The sequence below is a fragment of the Palaemon carinicauda genome, chromosome 43 (assembly GCF_036898095.1).
Source record: "Palaemon carinicauda isolate YSFRI2023 chromosome 43, ASM3689809v2, whole genome shotgun sequence".
In the NCBI taxonomy this organism is placed as follows: domain Eukaryota; kingdom Metazoa; phylum Arthropoda; class Malacostraca; order Decapoda; family Palaemonidae; genus Palaemon; species Palaemon carinicauda.
Genome location: NC_090767.1, coordinates 15942385 through 15965742, shown reverse-complemented (window position 1 = coordinate 15965742; position 23358 = coordinate 15942385). Strand labels below are relative to the sequence as shown.

At 45.9% G+C, this 23358-nt stretch overlaps 1 protein-coding gene and 1 long non-coding RNA gene across 2 annotated transcripts in view; both read right to left on the bottom strand.

The window, feature by feature from the left end:
* LOC137633580 (uncharacterized) overlaps positions 1-23358 on the bottom strand; it is a 398353-nt gene that overhangs the window by 105305 nt on the left and 269690 nt on the right. The window lies entirely within an intron of this gene.
* Positions 1536-16186, bottom strand: LOC137633564 (uncharacterized). The gene is made up of 3 exons (XR_011042274.1): positions 16122-16186; positions 6585-6767; positions 1536-4251 (listed from the first exon to the last, which is right to left on the bottom strand). It is a non-coding gene; the product is annotated as an uncharacterized lncRNA (long non-coding RNA).

The window sequence follows — 23358 nt, the reverse complement described above, 5'->3', positions numbered from 1 at the left end:
TGTGCCAGACTGAAACCGGTTACTCGTCCTACCCCGGTGACCTGGTTCCTTAATGACGTACTCAAATTGGCTTCTGATACCATTAACAGTTCTTGTGATTACATGCCCCTTCTCAGGAAAACACTTTTCCTAGTGAGCTTGGCTTCCGGGGCAAGAATTTCTGAATTGGCAGCCTTGTCGAGAGACCCGGGTCATATTGACTTTCTGCCTTCAGGAGAGGTCCTTCTTTCTCCTAACAAATTCTTTTTGGCTAAGAATGAAGACCCTCAAAACAGATGGACCTCCTGGAAAATTGTTCCCCTCACGCAAGATCCGTCGCTGTGCCCTGTCACTACTCTTAGGTCTTATTTATCCCGGACCTCCTCTAACTCCTCGGGGCCTCTATTCGTTAGAGAACAAGGCGGTACCATTACTATTAAAGGGATCAGGCAACAAATTTTGTATTTTATTAAACAAGCTAACCCTGACTCTTTTCCTCTTGCACATGATATCAGGGCGGTTGCCACCTCGGTGAACTTCTTTCATCACATGAATTTTACAGACCTTTCCAGGTATACAGGGTGGAAATCACCGTCAGTGTTCAAGAAACACTACCTTAAACATTTGGTAGCCCTAAAATTTTCTACAGTAGCCGCAGGGAGCGTAGTTACTCCCAAGTAACTCACAGGTTAATGCCTTGACTCTTTATCTCTCCCTCTTACCTGCCTCATTTATACCCTATTGTATTCGTTGGTCTCGCACCTGAATACTGTTATTATATCTAAATTTTATGCTCCTGAGTATCTGTATATATTATCACTCACGGCATTATTATACCTACCTTATTGGATTTATGTTCATATTTAAGATACCCTTATAATTGTTTTTTGGTACTCATCTCTGATTAAAGCATCCTGTATTTCCCTTACGCTTATGTTTTTTCCTTTATTTTGCAAGTTTGGTGACATTTTTCTCTTGTATAGATTCACTGGGCGGCACAGGTTCGAGCCCAGAAAAGGGATTTTGACGTAGGAAAAATCTATTTCTGGGCGAAGGACCTGTGCCGCCCAGTGAACCCTCCCAGCTCCTCTCCCTTGGAGTCCCCAAACTTTGGGTGCTAAGGAGTTGGGTTCTGAGCGGATGCATTGTTAGTAGTACCGAGTGAGGTTGAACGGCTCTCCTCTATTGGGGTTCTCTGTCGTGGATTAATCTAAATAGTGCGGGACCTCTGGAATATACGCCCAATTTTATACCAACACCAATAGGTGAGCGAGCTAGTTAACCTAGCACTCCTTTACATTTTTTCTCTGGTATATTTAGCAGTAAATTACCTAAGAATAAGTGCTAAATGGAGCTTATTCACTGGGCGGCACAGGTCCTTCGCCCAGAAATAGATTTTTCCTACGTCAAAATCCCTTTTTTAAACCTATTGAATAACATTTCCGAAGCTTTATCTTTTTCACCAGCACTTTGACCTGTGGTTTTCTCAGCCTAATCTCACGAAACGGACACACAAACAGTCTTGGCTTTAGTGTGAACAAACGCCTTTTCCTACTACAAGAAGAAGAAGAATGTCCTCTCTTGATCTACGAGGTCAAACTTGTGCTCACAGCTATGAAAATCCCGACCAAAATTTGTCTTCTAAACAGAATTCAAAAGATTTTGCTCATTTGCTGTAATGGGATTAAATACAGAATATTTATATATACAAAATCCTACGATGATTATTAACAGACAGAACACATTTCTAGCAATTGAAGTTATCTTGATTAAAATTGGTTAATATTGATACTTCAAAACTTCTCTCTCGTACAATACTCGACTATCCATCTGGTTCAACTATTCCCTAACGTAAGGCTAGCTAACAGCTAGCCTTCTTTCATATGGTATTTGACTATCCAACTATCCATTCCCACAACTCAAGACTGACTACTGAATAGCCTGAACATTTGACTAGCCATGCTGGTTATGCTATCTTATAACAATTATATCCTGCCTTGAATAATGACTTCCATCATAGACTAATCTTCTTAAGAACATAAAATGAATAACTTTGTTTGATATCGTCTGCTATAATGATAATGATAATGATAATGATACCCCCAACTCTACATTGTTCTCTGAAATGTCTCAGCGAAATCCCTGGAAGAGAAACTCGACATTCAACCTCAGAAAACTTTTATATTATTTTGGTTAAATATTTAACCTTCTGTGATTTTATGAAATTGTTAAATAAGTGCAGTATTTTACACTTTTTCATTTGATTTATTCTAGAATAATCTTCGTCACATGGACTTGGAGAAAGAATATATGAAGGAATTCTCATTGGCAGAAATGGTAGGAGGTGGTTGGTCGTCCCTATCTAATCCTTCATGTCTCGCACCTCCTCTGGCGATCTACAAAGCCTACGTTACATTGTGGGGGAGTCTACCCCTGCCGTCGGACTTACAAGCCCCGGCAAAGCAGCACATATTCAAAGACCTACACACCGCAAGGGGAGTCTATCCCATGTCGTCAGACTTACTAACCCCGGCTAAGCAGCACATACGGAAAGACCTATACATTGAAAATCCCGTCTTTAACGCGTACCAACACTTGCAGGCCACTACTTATGCCTCGACACACACACTTACACACTCTCTCTCTCTCTCTCTCTCTCTCATGACATAGAAATTCCCCAGATCTGTATTTGCTGCTTATTTTCAATTAAGAAATGCTGTGAATTATCTAGGCGAGAAGGGGTCTCCTTGTCTAACTCCTTTCTCAATTGGAATTTTCTCACTATCGTCATGTGGTTTCAGGATTGGTAAACATTCAAATGTGAGTTTAAAATAGAATCTCTGCTTTGTTAAAATGAGTTCTGTCTGCTAATAATAAATCTAAACATGAAATACAATAAAATACAACATACATCAAATGTACAGAGAATGCCAGCGACCTTTTTAGAACTGCCAAGTAAACCAATAAGTGAACTTAATCAAAATTGTAAAAGAATTTTTGACCCGAGTCATTCTTTTCTCATGCAAAATATTTTCAAGTGTTTTGCCACTTCACTCCACGAAACACATTCCGGACACGTGTCCGAAGGAGAGCACACTTTACCCCTACACGAGGAACAAAGGGAGTGTGGGCCCACATCGGGCTTAGATAAGAACGCTCCACACGAATTCCCGGCCCTAGGCCCAGGACAACGGCGGGGATGCTCCATAACGCACTATCACAATACCGCCAGACACAGGAACGTAGCGGAAAATGATAAGAGAATACTAAAAAACACAAGGGAAAACACGAGTGAATTAAGTTATAAGCGCGAAAGCACAAAGGAAAGCACAACGGACCACGAGGAAACACACGTGGAACACAAGAGACGGGGACACAAAGGGTCGCACTGAGATACGGAGAGCGTCGAGATGATATCACGACGCGACCAGAGAACTTACTGAAGGTCGAGACCCAAGCTAACATGAGGCCTGCCTCGAGATTGCCCTCAGGGCACGTATCCTTCCGCCTAGGCCTACCATCACAGAAAACGGAAGTAGGGTAAACTACAAAAAACTCTGGTCGGTTGAGAGGAGGTTCCAGGTAACTCCTAAGAAAGTAGTTTGAGGTAAGTCCCTGTGTTAGCATATGATATTTCTAAGAAGCTTTTCTCTAGAAGCTGAATCGGACCTGAACCTTCTTCTGAGTTGGATGTTATACCTAATTCCACACCAATGAATTTACTTTTGGATAAACTTCAACATCTTACCAATGCAAAATATCTTGAATTTCAAATATATACTACAGTACTTAACACAAAATAAAACCTTATTCCTTATATATAAAAATCTGTAAGCTCGCTGACATCTCTGTACATTTCTAGAAATAATAAATTTCAACAAACAATATTCATAGAATGTAAATATGAAGGAATTAAATAAATTTTACATAAACCTTTCATACATTTCAGATATTCTCTCATTCAGATCTTCCACAATTCCACGAGACATTCTACCTTATGTGTATGTGTATATATTCACAAGCCCTCAAGAATAAACTCAATTGTTAATTATCAAAATAGAGTTTTCTTCTTACATTTTGCATTATTTAATTCTTTCATTTGGACCTAAAATACATCTATTCTTATTCGAATAAAAAACCCAAGACTTCACTGAAACGAAATTAAGAAAAGGTGTAATTATCGATGCTCTCTTGATTCTTGATAAAATTGTCTATGGATTCTTCAATGATGTTGATAAGTCTTCTACTGTCCTTCGTACTAATGTCGATAATCTGAAAAAGAAAATGACTTTAGTCATGCTTTTAAGAATATCTCAAGACTATACAGATAATAGAAGCAATTATACATTACTGAACTTTTGAATAATATCTTCATCATTCATTAAAGCCTAACTGCATCATTCTAAACTCTAGGAAGAATTAATCTTGATAGTTATTCACTTTTCTAAAGTTTGCATTGCTTTCGATTTTCGTCTTCATTCACCATCAGGAGATGGACACCGCTGGGAAAATCCTGTCATTTAAATGTGACATTTTTTCACGAACACAACGAATTGCTTAGACAAAATCTATACGTATACATGTGTAACAGAGTATTCCTTTTAACATCAAGGTGTAGACAAAATCTATACGTATACATGTGTAACAGAGTATTCCTTTTAACATCAAGGTGTAGACAAAATCTATACGTATACATGTGTAGCAGAGTATTCCTTTTAATATCAAGGTGTAGACAAAATGTGGAAAGAATAGGCTGTGACAAAAGAGAGGGATCCAATGTAGTACTGTCTGCCCAGTCAAAGGACCCCATAACTCTCTAGCGGTGGTATCTCAGAAAGGAAATCATATCAATTTTGTCTTGATCGATTTTAGAATTTGGTAAATACTTGGTCCTCAAATGTCAATTTGCAAATCATATCTTTACAGGAAGGAAAAAAGCTGCCAAGGGAGACTGAGACTCAATTTCAAACTTGCAGAAAATTTCTTAATGAACAGGCTGACATGAGTCTGTCTTTGTAGAGTAGATATATATTTAGACATCTAGTTTACTTACTTCCTTATTTGCTTTCCTCACTGGGGTATTTTCACTGTTGGAGCCCCTGGGCTTATAGCATCTTGCTTTTCCAACTAGGGTTGTAGCTACGCTAGTAAAAATAACAATATTTGACAGTGAATACCACATCCTTATTTGATCTAAACCTGCCACTCCTGGTCAAGCCTTTTTTCTATAGTTTCCTTGGTCCTTAGACTTGATACTTGTTAATTCCAAATGTATCCAACATCATCGTCTCCTCCTACACCTATTGACGCAAAGGGCCTCGGTTAGATTTCACCAGTCGTCTCTATCTTGAGCTTTTAAATCACTACTTCTCTATTCATCACCTCCTTCACACTTCATACTCCTAAGCCATGTAGGCCTGGGTCTTCTAACTCTTCGAGTGCCTTATGGAGACCAGTTACAAGTTTGGTGAACTAATCTTGAGAATCAAATTTAAGAAATTATAGCAATTGGGGAAGGGACACATAGATAATGGCTCTTCTGTCCCTCTCTCAATACAGGTTTCATCAAACCACAGGGATGTCAACTGATATCTCAATGTAAGAATGTCCATGACTTGTGGGAGAGTCATTCCCTCAAATGCTAAATCTCTGTTCCTCTTTAATTGAAAATCTGGTCCTCAAGGGGCTGTCATGGTGTTACGAAATACCTCTGAAACCATTCTTGTATTCCTTCCCCAGTCAATTGTTCAAACAAAGTTGATGTCTCTTCTACGATAATCTGTACAAACTGGAATTCCTTTTCTTGTAATATATATAATTATTATTTAGATATTCATGGGGAGTTAACCAGTTCAGCCATCTCTATTATGTCATTTTCAAAAACTGAATTTCCCCATCACCCATAGACCCTGCTTTGTCTTATAGACCGTCGTCTGCGCACGTATTCTATGGAGGTGTTGAGATAATACACCCAAACCATTACCGGATGTCTTCTGTTACATATACCCCTGTGTATTAACTTTCCTTTCAGACATAGATGTCTTACACATTAATTTAAGACATAAACTGAAGACATAAAACAAAAAATTCTTAACCTTTTACATCAACTGTATAAGAATCTATATAGTCTCAAGTTGATCTGTTTACCTTTACATTTGTGTTTTTTTAATCATGATTTACAAACAAAAAAGACACAAGAAGGACTAGATTAATACAGCAGGTTTACACAAAAACATATCGCACATTTTCGGCTTACCCAGAAAATAACTTCTTTTGTATTTTCCATTTATCTAAAATGAGAAATAACAAATTGATTAAAACAGCCGAAGCCAAAATTGAGCGTTGAGCTGACCCACATGCGAGTGGGTCTTCCCCGCCACCAGTTATAACTACCTCATTAAAGGAAGATAATTTGTATTTATGTTTAAACATCGAAGAAGATGGACAGAAAAATGAAGGGTAGGAATTGGGACTGAAGATAAAGCAGACAGTTAAAAAGTGACAGAAAGAGAATCTGTCAAAACCATTCAGCAATGCTTACAGTGTACCCTACAAAGTACACAGATGACACTAAGCAGCTACGAAGAGCAAGGATCGTCACTCACCTTCTCCTTAACATTTTCGAAGCAAGAAAGTAGGCGAGAACATAGAGAGATAGATCAAGAAGGCGTCGTCTTGAGGTAACTGAGTGTTCTCGGTCTATCTTTATCATCCTGGATGGCTTTACAAACTCCAAACGTACACGGTTTCACCGAAATCATAACGGTGACAGCGCAGTTGTCAAACATCTGCGGGAGACGAATGGCGATTAGTTCGAGAAACAAGCAATTAAAAAGATTCTTATTCTGTAATTTCTTTTTATTTTAAACTACTAAATTTTATTTTTACAATAATTTACTTACATAAATGTAAACAGTTTTATTTGTATTTTTCCTAACTATACAAACCTTAGCTATTTACATGGGGTATTACTTTCGGCGTAGCTGAAATGGAGAGCCATTAGATTTTTAACAAGGGTTAACTACCCCCTCGCTAGTTAGCGAGGGGGTAGGGGAGGAGTAGCTAGCTACCCCTCCCCCCTCACACATCAGTGAACTGATTCACTTCGCTTAGAGGTAGGACTTCAAGGGGGACAGGGCTGGTGGGCAAGTATGTGTAAATAGCTAAGGTTTGTATGGTTAGGCAAAATACAAATTATCTCTGAATTTGTCATTTGTTCCGTAACCGAAATACAAACCACGCTATTTACATGGGGTGACTTAACCCTTAGGTAGGGTGGTAAGTCCCAGCCTTACTGGCTTTGGCTTTGCCCGGGGACTCAGAATCCGAGTGTGTAGCACTCGAGATAAGGAGACCCTGCACCTCGCAAGTTCCTTGCTCCGCAAGGAACGTGCGGTCTACATAAGCTTGTGTGTGAAGGAATGAAGTGTGACTCGTCCTAGGAAGTCGACCTGAAGTCCTTTAGATGGAATTCTAGGCTAGGACGTTCCCAATACCACCTCGTCAGGGTATGGGGACGCGACAGTATTAACTTAATACTAGGAAAACAAGGGAACATGGTTTACCTGCAGTGGTTTGAGGTCAGCTGTGCAGAGAACCCAGGATGCTGCTTTCCCCAAGAGAGGGGAGGATGAAGAAAAGAATAAGAGCCAGTCAAACCTTTTCTTTCATGCAGACTAAAACGGGGTAACAATGCCCTCAACCCTCAGCTACTTGTCCATTAAGGAGCCTGAGGTTTAAACCAGCTGTTGTGCAGCCACCACAGGGCCGATAGAGAACGTATCGAGCCTCCTGTGGGTCACGTCTTGCAGGTAGTGGGCTGTGAAGGTCGTTTGACACTTCCACACCCCTGCTTGTAGAACCTGCATCACTGAGAAGTTTTTCTTGAAGGCCAGGGAGGTAGCTACTCCCCTGACATCATGAGCTCTAGGACGACGTGATGGAGGAGGGTCAGGATTCAGGGACAGATGGATTGCCTTTCGAATCCATGCTGAGATGGTGTTCTTGGTAACCCTCCTCTTCGATCTCCCAGAGCTAACAAACAAAGCCCGCACTTGGGGACGAACTGCAGCTGTTCTCTTCAGGTATAGCCTCAGACTCCTTACTGGGCACAGTAGGAGATGGTCTGGGTCATCTGTTACGGAACAGACTCGAAATCCGGAAGGAGTCGAAGCGAGGGTCCGGCACTCCCGGATTCTGAATCTTAGCAATAAACTCAGGGACGAAGCTGAACGTTACCTCCCCCAATCCCCTTGAATGGGCGATGTCATACGAGAGACCATGAAGTTCGCTAACTCGCTTGGCTGACGCCAAAGCTAGTAGGAACACCGTCTTCCAAGTCAGGTGGCGATCTGAAGCCTGGCGTAATGGTTCATAGGGAGTTCTCTTAAAAGACCTGAGAACTCGAACCACGTTCCATGGAGGAGGTCTCACTTCTGACTGAGGGCAGGTAAGTTCATAACTACATATGAGTAGAGAAAGTTCTAGCGAAGAAGAAATGTCCACTCCTTTGAGCCTGAAGGCTAGACTTAAGGCTGAGCGATAGCCTTTCACTGCCGAGACTGAAAGGCGCATTTCTTCTCGCAAGTATACGAAGAACTCCGCTATTGCTGGAATAGTGGCATCAAGTGGAGAGATACCCCTTCCATGACACCAACCACAGAAAACTCTCCACTTCGCCTGGTAGACCCCTGCGGATGACTTTCGCAGGTGTCCAGACATCCTTTCCGCAACTTGTTGCGAAAATCCTCTCTCTGCGAGGAGATGCTGGATAGTCTCCAGGCGTGAAGCTGAAGCGAAGCTACGGCTTTGTGAAAGATGTTGGTGTGTGGTTGTTTGAGTAGCTCGTGTCGCGGAGGGACTTCTCTCGGAGGCTCCGTAAGGAGTTGCAGAAGGACCGGGAACCATTCCGCGTGATGCCACAGCGAAGCTATGAGAGTCATCGAGAGGTTGACCGATAGTCTGGTCTTGTTGAGTACCCTCCTCATCAGACAGAATGAGGGAAAGGCGTATACGTCAATGTTATCCCACCGTTGTTGGAAAGCATCTTGTCAGAGAGCCTTGGGGTCTGGGACTGGGGAGCAGTACAGTGGAAGCTTGAAGTTCAACGCTGTAGGGAACAGATCTACAATCGGGGAAGCCCACAAAGTCAGGACCTTGTTGGCTACTTGACGATCCAAAGACCACTCGGTACTCACTACCTGAGACGCTCTGCTTAGACTGTCAGCGAGCACGTTCCTTTTGACCGGAATGAAGCGAGCCAAAAGTGGAATCGAGTGAACTTCGGTCCATCTCAGTATCTCTACTGCAAGATGGGATAGCTGTTCTGAAAAGGTACCTCCCTGCTTGTTGATGTAAGCCATTACTGTGGTGTTGTCACTCATCACCACCAAAGAGTGAACCGCCAGGTGCTGTTGGAACTGTTGAAGGGCCAGAAAAACGGCCTTCATTTCTAGCAGATTTATATGGAGGCACTTTTCTGATTCTGACCACAGGCCTGAGGTCCTGTGGTTCAGAACGTGGGCCCCCACCCTTTCTTTGAGTCGTCCGAAAACAGCATCAAATCTGGGGGAGGACGAGAAGATCCACTCCCTTAAGTAGGTTCTCGTCTGCCACCCTCCACTGAAGGTCCGTCTGTTCCGCGAGACCCATGGGCATCAAGACGTCCGGGGAATCGTGTCCTTGACTCCACCGGGACTTGAGTCGCCATTGCAGGGATCTCATTCTGAGACGACAGTTGGGAACTAGACGGACCAAGGATGAGCGATGGCAGATGGGACGTAACCACGATTGGGCTGGGAGTTCGTCTCGTCTGAGGAAAGGACTTGCGACTTTCCTCAGCCTTGCTATCCTGTCGTCTGATAGGAAGGCTTTGTGGAGATTGGTGTCCAAGATTATGCCTAGATATGCCAGTCGCTGAGTTGGAAGCAGAGAAGACTTCTGGAGATTTACCATGATCCCTAGATCTTGGCAAATTTCCCAGAAGTTTGTCTCGGTGTCGAAGAAGGGTTGACTCCGAGTCTGCTAAGATCAGCCAGTCATCCAGATACCGGAGGAGACAGATGCCGGTCTTGTGTGCCCACAAAGATATCAGGGTGAACACTCTGGTGAAAACCTGAGGTGCTGTTGAGAGACCGAAACACAGCACCTTGAACTGGTAGATCTTGTTGTCTACGCTGAATCTTAGGTACTTCCTTGAAGACGGATGGATTGGGATCTGGAAGTACGCGTCCTTTAGATCCAGTGTGCACATGAAGTCTCGCGGTCTCACTGCGAGTCTGACCGTGTCTGCCGTCTCCATGCTGAACGGGGTCTGCTTGACAAACCTGTTCAGAGCTGAGAGGTCGATGACTGGTCTCCAGCCTCCAGACGCCTTCTTTACAAGAAAGAGTCGACTGTAGAAGCCTGGGGACCCGTCGACGACCTCTTGGAGAGCGTCCTTCTTCAACATGGTCTCGGCTTCTGCCCAAAGGGCTTGCCCTCTTGCCGATCCCATGGCAAGAGAGCTCAACGACACTGAATTCGCTGTCAGGGGAGGAAGAGATGTTATGAACGGGACGCGATATCCTTGGCTGATCACGGAGATCGTCTAGGAATTGGCCCCGAGTTGCTGCCACCTGTTCGCGCAACTTTGGAGGCATCCCCCCACTGGTGGACATGCGGGGAGACTGCCAATCCTAGCGTTTGCATCCTCGGCCACTCCCCCTAGGATTTTTGCCTCCCCTGGAGGACTTCTCGCCTTTCCTGTCCTTGACGGGAAAGGGCTGTTTGGACACCGCTGCCTTTGCTGCTACTGCCGGCTTTGTTGTCTTTGCAGGGCGAGGTTGTTGAGGTGCTAGAGGCTTATAGGGCTTTGATGTTAAAGCCCTCTGGAGGAGGGAGTCCTGGTTGGACTTCCTCCACCTCTCAGCCGCCTGCTCTACATCTTTCGGCTCAAACAGACAACTCCCCAAAAGGGAGGAATGTCTGAGCTTACTGACCTCGGTGTTGGGGACCTTCGAGTTGAATCTTTCAGACACCGTATCACGGCGTTTCAGGATAGTGTTAGCCCACAAGTTCGAGACTTGGTGGGCCAGAAACTCGATGGTACGAGTGCCTGAAAGAAGGAAGGTCTCCAAGGCCTTCCTGGTACTCTCTTTAGACAAGTCTTCGGATCGTATCAGGATGCCAAGAGATCCCAGCCAGATATCCAGCCACGAAGTGGCCTGCATGGCACACTTCGCTACTTTCTCCTGGCAGAGAATCTCCGAGGCCGAGAACAACACTGGCCGGTTGGAGAGTCTCTCGAGAGGGACTCCCCTGGAGAGCTCTTCCACCGAGTGGTGGAGGGGAAGAGCTAAACAGGACTCCTCGATGATTTCAAAGTACCTTCTTTGATGGACAGGAGGAGGTGGGAGGAGTTTGTTTCCGGCGCTGGAACAGCTGGAGGAGGCTAGCTCGGAGAGCTGGCTCTCGACCTTATCTCTGGCACTTTTGACCCCCTGGGACCAGGGCAAAGCCGCGCTGGTTTTAGGGGGCTTTTGAGTACCAAAGACTCGGTCCAGAACCGTGTCCTTGCCCTCTTGAGGAGGAATCTCCGGATCTGAAAAACCGTTAAGGTTCCTCATCAGAGCCAAAACTTGCCTAAAGGCATGCTCCGACTCCTGTGGCTCTCCTCCTGATGGACTAGCAGCAAGGTCTCCAGTCCCCAAATGCTCTTCTTGGGGGGACTCGTGGACGTTCTCCGCGGGCTTAGCTGGTTCTGGTCTGATTCTCGAGGAAGATTTCGCAACCGTCTTGGAGTCCTTCGACTCCCTCCTGGGAGGGATGCAGGATTTCAACAAAGATGGTGGGGGGCTCTTCTCCGCCTCCAACCGAGGAGACTTCTCGGCGCGAGGTGGGGTTTCTCCCATTGGTGCGATGGGAGAACGCCTCACGTCACGAGAATCCCCTGAGGACGGAAAACCCTCGTCCACGGGGGATGAAGAGAAAGTCTGGGGAGGGGAGGGAGCCTTCCTCGACGGCTTCCGAGGAACCAGTTTCGCCCTTGGAGAAGTAACCACGTCGTCCACTCTTCTCTTCCTCTTCAGGGGGGCCGAGATAGCCGTTGATTTGAGGCCTAGTTCAGAGAAAGCGGGCTTGAAAGCCTGCGCAACCGCTCTGATCAAGGGCCCAAACCAGGGCAGCCGACTGACAGCAGCGCCGTCAGAGACACCCTCTGGAGGGAAGGGGATCGTAAGATCCCTAGGAGTGGGAACTACAACTGGGTCTGCCTGAAAGGAAGAAGCTGTAGAAGAAAAGATCCTGGACCTATCCGGAGATTTTCCTCCCTCCGTTGGGTGCGCTGTCCTGCGCTTACGGGAGGGGGGAACGCGATGAAGATGACCTGACGCGTACTGCCGGATCCTGTGTGGGCATGCGTTGTGGTTTGTGCTGGGCATCGTACTGGGTATCGCACTCGCGTGATAGGCCATTGCCTAGCTCGGGGGGCCATTGCCGCGCGCGCGCGGGCGAGCGATGGCGCGTAGGCGAGGGGGCGCGTTGGCGCGCAGGCGAGTGGACGAACGATGGCGCGCAGGAGAAGGAGCTCGTGGGCGCATTGGTGCGCGTTCCAGAGACCTCGGATGGAGTGCAGCCACAGGATGATGAAGGCCCCATAAGGGCGAAGCCGTAGGGCGCGTGCGTGCAGGAGGAATATCCCTAGCGCGCAGGCGCGCAGAAGGCGCTCGTCAAGAACCGAAGTTCTGGCAGTGGACGCGTGGGCGCGCAATGAAGACTGCGGGCGATGGCGCGTATGCAAGGGATGGCGAGCAGGCGAGGTCTGATGGTGAGTTGGCGATCGTTGAGGAGAGCGCTGGCGACCTGGAGAGGAAGAAGATTTCTCCTTGGAGCCCTGATCCGAAGATCGAGGGCGAGCAGGCGAGCGATGACGAGCAGGCAAGCGTTGGCAAGCAGGAGAGCGCTGGCGAGCAGGAGAGCGCTGACGAGCAGGAGAGCGCTGGCGAGCAGGAGAGCGCTGGTGAGCAGGAGAGTGCTGGCGCGCAAAAGATCGCTGACGAGCATGAGACCGAGGGCGTCCATGGCGTGTATCAGGACGAGGGCGCGCAGAGGTCTGTTGGCGAGCATGAGATCGTGGGCGCGTAGTTTCTGGAACTGCAGGGCGAACAGGAGATTGGCGTGCAGGAAAGCGCTGGCGAGAAGAGGCAGCAACCGGTGAGCGCTTGCGCGCAGTAGTGCGCAGGCGAACGTTGGCGCACAGGGGAAACCTGGCGCTTAAGGGACTCACACACCATGTGTGAAAGCCCCTTTTGCCCCGAAGGGATCGGTGCCCGTTTGAAAACGGGATGTGTGGGCGCCTACAGCGCTTAAGCAGCCAGGAAAGGTGAAGGCAGGTCAGCAGGTCTGGCAGGCGTGGGAGATCGCGAACGATCTGCGGAGAGGTCCAGTCCAAGGACGTAGCAGGAACGGTAGCTGAAGGACGAGGTTCCTCTGCGGGGGACTGCGAGGATGAAGATCCGAAGAGGCGCCTCCTAACACCCTTATGAGGAGAAGGAAGACCTTGGCAACGAAGAGGAAGGCGAGCCTTATGTCGGATGCGTCCTCTGGGAGCAGCAGGCAAACCATCGGCAGTCCTCCGAAGAGGAGTCTCTGTCAGTGAACTCCCCCGGGGGGCAGAAACACCCACAGGAGAGACCGTTGGACTTAGATCCTCCCTCGAAGGATGTTCGGAATGGGGGGCTAAGCCTTCAGCTACAACAGGAGCAGGGGTTTGAACACTCTCATTTAAAGCGTCTGCCACAACAACCTCGACAATAGACAGAGGGTCAACCTCTGCTACCGGCGGTGACTGTTTGACAGCTGCTCCCAACCTCATCATGTCAAACAGGGCTTCCTTGGAGCGCGAACCCTGAAGCCCCAAGGAAGCCCAAAGCTGCAAAAGATCATCATTATTAACATCATGAGATATAATTAAATCCTTCCCCGGGGGAGGAAGAGGAGCTGCCTCGCTATGGGAGGCAACTCCCTCTCCCAAACCCCGAGATCGTACAACAGTACGGCCTACGCTACCACTCGACAGCCTCTCGCGAGAAGCCGACCGAGTGGGAGCTTCGGAGGTGGTTTGGGCTACGGAAGAAGAGTCCTTAGGATTTTCCTTCTTCAAAGAAACCTTTGAAGGAGAAATATCCCGTTTGGACTTCTTCTTCTGGCGCCGGGAAAACCTCTCCCACTGGGAGGTAGGCCACTCCCTACATTCAATTCATACGTTATCACTCTCACACCGTTGACCCCTACAATAAGGGCATAAGGTGTGTGGATCCGTGTCAATTGAAGACATGAAGGTCCCACAAGGGCGGTCAGGTAAGCCAGGGCACTTCTGCATTGTAGAGGCCAACTTCACAACACTAGAAAAGAAAAAGCAAAAGCATTGATTAAATGGCTGCCGTGTAGGCGAGGGTGACAGCGGACACGTCCGACTAGCACTCGAGCCGTAAGCAAAGTGAGCTTACAACACAGGTGTGAGAGGGGGGAGGGTAGCTAACTACCCTCCCTATCCCCCGCTAACTAGCGGTAGGGTAGTAAACCCTCGTTAAATTTTAATGGCTCGTCCTTTCAGCTACGCCGAAAGTAATTACCCACTTTAAATAGCGTGGTTTGTATTCCAGTTACGGAACAAATGAAATTTTACTCAAATACATGTTTTTCTTAATACTACAGCTCCTAATACTGGGACAGATCTATAATAATTAATTTACTTTCAATTTGAAAAATCATAAAATTACTTCCTTATTAAGATTAAAAGTGAATTCTGATCTTTCTCAATATTGTATGCAGGAAGTTCTACCCTCGGTAAGAATGCGTCGATGAGGTAGCAAGCTTTGTCTTTTACTCTCAGCCATTACTTATCAAATTTAAAATGCAAACATATACAACTGAGACTGAAAATAGTTCTCATGAAACTATAGACATAAAAGTTGAAACAATACGAAAAACTTTTAAAAAGTCTAAGGATACTGTATTGAATATTGTATAGCCATGATAGATGATGCCACCCTGTACTTTACCACATCACCTTTATTCTGATTTATCATACACTTTAACCAGACAGCCATCTATACTGAGGCAATCGATTTACACTGGCTGCCGATTAGAGAAAATTGAATTTAAAATATGTACAATTACCCACCAAGTCATCAGAACCAGGCGTCCAAAATACTTAAGAGAATTGCTACATATTGCGCAGCCAACAAATCTTGTCGACACGAGAATAGTTACAGATGGCTTCAAACTGTTGGAACCCAGATATATGTCTGCTTTAGGCTCCAGAGCCTTTAAATATGCAGCCCCGAGACTATAATAAGCTCCCAGGAAACATTCAAATGATTGAAGACATTAAGGCTTTCAAGAGGAAACTGAAAACTTTCTTATTTCAACAGTCATACAACAGTGACGATTTAACCGTAAATGAACAATACGCGATATGAAACGTTAAATTACTCTGAACGAACAAGGTAAAACGACAGTGGAGGTCCTGTAGAGAGTGGGGTTCCCCCTGCTGCATGGGACCGGAAAAGCAGCCATCAAAGTAAAGTAATGAAAACTAGTCAGGAACATGACACATGACGACCACACCATCAGAACTGTACCTCATCCTATGAGGTAAGAAGAAGAGTTTTTGAACTCTCCTCACATAAACAGTTTGGTCTATTTCCTAACCCAATTTCTTCAACTCCACACTGCTCAAATTCTCACCATTTGTTTGAAAAAAAAAAATAATCCTCTGAGCTATATTCCTTAAACCATTCTATAAGAAACAAAATAAGTTCTTCCAAATAGAAATAGTTCATACACGAGCATACACAATCTACGCTCCAACTTTTCTCGAACCGTACAGACCCATTTTCATACCAACTGTTCGGCCTCTGACAGGCAAAATATTACTGGTAAAGTTAATGGTTTCAAATCTCAAATATAAAATGCTTTCCTAATCTAGGTGTTAATCATAACAAACAAAAGGTTTTAAAATGGTACAGTATTTTCAATGGACACGACACACAAATTATAGATAGGCTACAAACACATTTACAAAACTGCGATGTATAGACTCTGAATACTGTTTGAGATTTCTCTATATAGAGAAAAGGAATTAGAAAATTAAAATATACCTCAGTTGTGTAGAGACTCCTCTTTGAAGTGAGACTTCCCTTCATGCCTTTCAATTCTAAGTCCAAACTATGTGGATGGAGAAGATCGTCTCTTCATTTCTAAATACTGCTAAAAAGTGGAGCTGAAAAAATATATTAGGTTAAGCAAATGATTGTTTAGGTCTATAAGTTCAAATCTGAATATTACTTTCTTATCAACTTATTTAAAATGAGAAATAGTAACAAAATAAGAATTTCTAAAAGTAATTGTTTTTTTCTAACTATACAAATTCTAGTCCTTTAAAAGGAGTATGCTTTCAGCTTTTCTGTCACTGCAAAATGGGACATTGCTCCTGACCAGAGATCCAGCCAAGAGCAGGTCTGATTGACAGATGTGGCAGCAACTTCCATGTTCTGCATTTTGCCGAGTGGCCAACTTGTCGCTCGGTACAGTGGGTACCAGACTGGCCACATCGGGGTCAACAGGCAGAGGAAGCGGGTGAGCCTCAGAATCAACATAAAACTTCCTCTGGCAAGAAAGTGCCTGAGGTGGTCATTTCAAGGCTCTGTTCAATTTAAGGGACTCCACGGGTGCCGAGACTTGAGTACTGAACGGGTCTAGCATGTCACGGGTCTGGTTTGATACTGAAACATCGAAGTGGTGTCTCGCACTTTGCAACTGGGGAAAGATCGCATCTGTGGCGCAACATCTACTTGTGACTAGTGTGTGAGGAGGTTCTCCCAAACCATCCAAGTAGTGAATAAGACTCATGAAATGGGTGGCTTCAGACCCAGATGTCGCAGCCTCGAGGGGAGCTACTTCAGCAGAGCTGGGGCCTGCACGTGCAACTGAGTCCTGAGTCATCAATTGTAATTGGGGCATGGTCATCCTGATATGGTTCCTATTTAGGCGCATAGGGCGGTTCTGTCTTAGGAACAGAGCCAGAAGATTTAACCCTTGAGTACAAGTCCTTACTTTCTCAAATATCATTACGCAAATGATAAGAGGGGACACAGAAAGACTGGGACGAATCATATTTGCTCCTCTGGTAAAGGTTTCTACCCTTGTACACATGAGAGGGAGCAGTAGAGAACTCTCTTTCAGAGCTCGACCTATGAGATGAATAGGATCTCTCAGAAGAAGGCCACTTAGGACACGTCCTACGTGGACCGTGTCTGCGACATTTTTCAGTTGGTATTATTCTGAGTGGATGGGGGTACCATCCGAGGAAAAGAGAGTACGGGTTCCAATGCCCTTTTCCTCTCCTGTTTCTAGAATAAAGAAATACCTGGAAAAGAAGTTTTTGGCTGTTCCATGGAACGGGTAATATCTGAAGTAGTATGAACAATGGGAAAGGCATTAGCTTGTATGTTGTGGTTAAATAATAGGTTCGCCATTGACATGATGTTTCGAGGATGGATAAGTTGGATCCAACTGAGGTAAATGAGTTCTAGAGGTAGAGGCTACCTGGTAGTCAACCTAGCCCAGGTTGACATATATGTATAATCGTGTGTAACGTCAGCACGTCTGCGTGCTTGGACAGGCATGGCACTATAAGGTCGTACATCTCTAGGATGTGGAATGACATCATAGTCATTGCGCAGAGAAATAAACTCATGCGCTGGAATAGCAGCGCGTTCTGTGACATTATTACGCAAAGGGATGATGGTACAGACATATCAGTCTGTGTGAACTGCGATACACTGATAAATGTTGTTGAAACGAATGGCGTAGACCCATTAGTAGAGATAGTGAAGACTTTAGTCTTCCTCAATGCAATAACTGCTTGGAAAGAGATGACGAGATTGAGCCCTGACAATTCAGCCAAACCAATTAAGTCTGTGATGTGGACACTCCAGAGGAAGTCTGTACAGCATCGGTTTAAATGATAGGGGAAGTCTGGAATGAGCCTAGAGAACACTTAAGAGAGCGAGGACGAGGACCCCTGGGCATATGAGGCAATCCAGACTCTCATGAACAAGTGGGTGAATGATAAGGATGATCCAACAAGGCCTCCTCAGTACATGGGGACACGGCAGTCTCTACTCAAGAGTGTGGCGTTCTCGGGTGAGAATAAGAGGAGACTTTTGACAATTTCAAGGATCATACCCCAAGAAGCAAAGTCATTCTGCTGGAACTCTGTCATAAAGGGCTCACCAATAAGCATACTACTGTAGTGGGAGGTGAGGGAGATCTACGTAAATCATTGTAATAAGGCACTAAGGACACTGGGTTTGGATAATGCCCAGTAAGGGCAGGGGCTGTTGCCAGGGGATCAGTCTCATGCAGCGACTCATGATCACTAGGCCCATGTGGCGATAATACATTAACAAAGTGACTATCATCAATATGTAAGGTCATCAAATCTCAACTGGTATCCTCAGTTACCAGAGTCCCTGAAGGATCCACAGAAGGAGGAATAGGGTGGGAAATATAGTGTTGCAGAAATGTTATTTTCATTATAAAATAAATTTTTGAACATACTTACCTGGTAGTTATACTGTATATATAGCTTACGTTTCTGACGTCACGACAGAAAATTCAAAACTCGAGGCAATCGCCGATTGGATAGCCAGGTGTACCACTTGTGCACCCTAGCGAGGTACCTAGGAACCATTCCAGGAACCCTCATATTTTCTATGCCTCTAGTCTCTAGAGGGGAGGAGGGTGGGAATTTAATTATATATAACAACCAGGTATGTTAAAAAAATAACATTTTTAAACACAAGACTTACCTGGTAGTTATATATATAGCTGATTAACACCTTTGGTGGAGGGTTAGAGACAGCCAATATAGTTGGAATTCTGCTTAAGAGTTTAAATATAAAACAAGCTTAAGGGTTTGTACCTGATAAGGAAGCTGACTTCAATGATACTCTGCCATTACGTCCGCTTTCCTTATGAGATCCAGCGGTCCTCTCAGGGGACTGAAGATTCCTAGGAGCTGCCAACCGGTGATCACACCTCTTTGTGACAGAGCCTCCTCTAATATCCATTCCGGGCCGCTCTCAAGGAACAAAAAAGACCACCTGACAAGTCAATGATTGCAGAAGACTGTCGCAATCTCCACAAGACAACCATAAACTCACCAAATAAAAGTTCCAAGAGAAAGAAAAGGTATTAGGATTATGAGAAAGTAGTGGCGGATCCTTCTCCCACTACTGTACCCGCTGCTACAAACGGTCCCAGAGTATATCGGTCATCATATAGAGTCTGGACATTTTTCAAATAGTGTGTCCATAATGCTCTGCAACGATCTATTTTGTTTGAAGGCCACTGAGGTTGCTACAGCTCTCACTTCGTGAGTCTTGACCTTTAAAAGTCTAAAGTCTGTCTCACTGCAATGTGTATGAGCCTCTTTAATTAAAAGTCTGATGAAGAATGACAGGGCATTCTTTGACATCTGCAAGGAGGGCTTCTTGACCGAGCACCACAGGGCTTCCGACTTGCCTCTCAACTCCTTCATTCTGTCCAGGTAGAACTTCAGGGCTCTTACTGGGCATAGGACTCTCTCTAACTCATCGCCAACCACATCCGAAAGATTCAGAATCTCAAAAGCCATAGGCCAAGGTTGAGAAGGGCGCTCATTCTTGGCGAGAAAACCCACGTTTTTACTGAACGCATGGATTTAACTAACTCTCTTGGCTATTGTCAGACTAACCAAGAAAAGGGTTTTCATCATGAGGTCCTTAAGAGATGTAGAGTGCACGGGCTCAAACCTGTAACTCATAAGGAACTTCAGGACAATATCCAGATTGCAAGCTGGTGAATCCTGGTGACGTTGCTTCAAAGTCTCAAAAGATTTAAGAAGTTCCTGAATGTCTTTATTATTTGAAAGATCCAAATCTCTGTGCCTGAATACAGTTGCCAACATGCTCCTGTATCCCTTGATAGTGATGAAGAAAAATTGCACTTCCTTTGCAGGAATAAAAGGAAGTCAGCAATCTGAGTTACAGAAGTACTGGAAGAGGAAACAGAGTTGACTGCACCATTCTCTAAAAACCTCCCACTTGGATTGATAGACCCTGATGGTCCAAGACCTTCTTGCTCTTGCCATAGCTCTAGCTGCCTCCTTCGAAAAACTTCTAGCTCTTGTGAGTTTTTTGATAGTCTGAAGGCAGTTAGCTGAAGATTTTGGAGACTTTGATGGTACCTATCCAAGTGGGGCTGTTTGAGTAAATATGACAAATTCGTAGATAATTTGTATTTTTCCTAACTATACAAACCTTAGCTATTTACATGGGGTGATTACTTCGGCGCAGCCGATGATGAGCCATAAAGTTTTAACCAGGGTTTCCTACCCCACCGCTAGTTAGCGAGGGGGGGGGGTAGGGAGGGGTAGCTAGCTAGCTCTGATGAAGAATGACAGGGCATTCTTTGACATCTGCAAGGAGGGCTTCTTGACCGAGCACCACAGGGCTTCCGACTTGCCTCTCAACTCCTTCATTCTGTCCAGGTAGAACTTCAGGGCTCTTACTGGGCATAGGACTCTCTCTAACTCATCGCCAACCACATCCGAAAGATTCAGAATCTCAAAAGCCATAGGCCAAGGTTGAGAAGGGCGCTCATTCTTGGCGAGAAAACCCACGTTTTTACTGAACGCATGGATTTAACTAACTCTCTTGGCTATTGTCAGACTAACCAAGAAAAGGGTTTTCATCATGAGGTCCTTAAGAGATGTAGAGTGCACGGGCTCAAACCTGTAACTCATAAGGAACTTCAGGACAATATCCAGATTGCAAGCTGGTGAATCCTGGTGACGTTGCTTCAAAGTCTCAAAAGATTTAAGAAGTTCCTGAATGTCTTTATTATTTGAAAGATCCAAATCTCTGTGCCTGAATACAGTTGCCAACATGCTCCTGTATCCCTTGATAGTGATGAAGAAAAATTGCACTTCCTTTGCAGGAATAAAAGGAAGTCAGCAATCTGAGTTACAGAAGTACTGGAAGAGGAAACAGAGTTGACTGCACCATTCTCTAAAAACCTCCCACTTGGATTGATAGACCCTGATGGTCCAAGACCTTCTTGCTCTTGCCATAGCTCTAGCTGCCTCCTTCGAAAAACTTCTAACTCTTGTGAGTTTTTTGATAGTCTGAAGGCAGTTAGCTGAAGATTTTGGAGACTTTGATGGTACCTATCCAAGTGGGGCTGTTTGAGTAAATATGACAAATTCGTAGATAATTTGTATTTTTCCTAACTATACAAACCTTAGCTATTTACATGGGGTGATTACTTCGGCGCAGCCGATGATGAGCCATAAAGTTTTAACCAGGGTTTCCTACCCCACCGCTAGTTAGCGAGGGGGGGGGGAGGTAGGGAGGGGTAGCTAGCTACCCCTCCCCCTCACACACACCGGAGAATACTTCACTTAACTTAGAGGTAGGACTTATCTTGGGGGACAGGCCTGGCGGGCACATAACTGTAAATAGCTAAGGTTTGTATAGTTAGGAAAAATACAAATTATCTACGAATTTGTCATTTGTTCCGTAACTGAAATACAAACCACGCTATTTACATGGGGTGACTTAACCCTTAGGAAGGGTGGTAAGTCCCGGCCATACTGGCTTTGGCTTGCCCGGGGATTCCATATTCGAGCGATCAAGTACTCGGACAATAGGGAATCCCTGCTCCGCCCTGGCGGTTGTGAAACTGCCGCGGCCTACGTAAGGTGTGTGCGAAGGTGAAAAGTGACTTGTCCCATGCAGATGCCCTGGAGTCCATCAGAAGGGAATCCAGGCTAGGACTCTCCCAATACTACCTCGTCAGGGTATGGGGACATGACAGTATTACACCTAATACTAGGAACACAAGGAAGCATGGTCTACCTGCAGTGGTTTGAGGTCAGCTGTGCAGAGAACCCAGGATGCTGCTTTCTCCGTGGGAGGAGAGGATGAAGAAAAGGATAAGGGCCAGACAGATCTTTTCATTCATGCAGACTAACACCAGGTAACAATGCCCTCAACCTTCTGCTACTTGTCCATCAAGGAGCCTGAGGTTTAGACCAGCTGTTGTGAAGCCACCACAGGGCCGATAGAAACGTATCGAGCCTCCTGTGGGTCATGTCTTGCAGGTAAGGGGCTGAGAAGAAGGTCTGATGCTTCAACATCCCTGCTTGTAGGACCTGCGTCACTGAAAGATGCTCCATGAAGGGCAGGGACGTATCTAAGCCCCTGACATCATGGGCTCTAGGGCGGTGAGACGGAGAAGGGTCAGGATTCAAGGCAGGGTGTAGCACCCTGCGAATCCAGGCCGAGATGGTACTCCTGGAGACCCTTCTCCTCGTTACCCAGGATCCACGAACGAGACTTGGACCTGGAGACAAACTGCAGCTGTTCTCTGAAGACACCAGCTCGGACCCCCTACCGGCAAGGTAGGAGATGAACTGAGTCATCTGCTACAGGACGGAGACTCGAACCCTGGAAGGAGTCGAAGCGGGTCCGGGACTCCCAGATTCTGAGTCTCGGCAACAAACCTCAGGGACGAACGTGAAGTTGTCTGCCCCTAACCCCCTGAATGGGCGAAGTCGTAAGAGAGACCATGTGACTCGCTTGGCTGAAGATAGGCTAGCAGGAACACTGTCTACCCAGAAAGGTGGTGGTCTGGGGACCACGTAGTGGTTCGTCAGGGGGTCTCTTTCGAAACTCGAGGACTCGAACCACGTTCCAAGGAGGAGGTCTCACCTTCGACTGAGGGTAGGAGAGGACAAGGCCTCGCATGCGAAGGAAGAGTTCCAGCGGGGGGAGAAATGTTTGTCCCTAGAGCCAGGAGGCAAGACTTACGGCTGAGGGATAGCCTTTCACAGTCGAAACTGAAAAAGGCACATTTATCCCGCAATCCCATTAGGGGCTCCGCCATTGCTGGAAGCGGCATCGTGTGGAGGGATGCCCTCTCCCCGACACCGGCCACAGAAACTCGCCCTATCGCCTGGGAGACTACTGCGGAAGACTTGCGCAGGTGTCCAGGCCTCCTTTCGCCACTTGTTGCGAAAGTCCTCTCTATTTGAGGAGAAGCTGGATAGCCTCCCGGCGGGAAGAGGAGCAAGCTACGGGGGCAACACATCGATGGTGTCCCACCGTTGCTGGAAGGCCTCCTACTAGAGGGCCTTGGGATCTGTGACCGGGGAGCAGTACAGAGGGAGACTGCAGCTCAGTGCTGTAGCGAACCGGTCCACCGAGGGAGCCCCACCGAGGCAGGACTTGTAGGCTACTTGAGGATCCAAAGACCACTCGGAATGTGGTGTACGTGACACACTGCTCA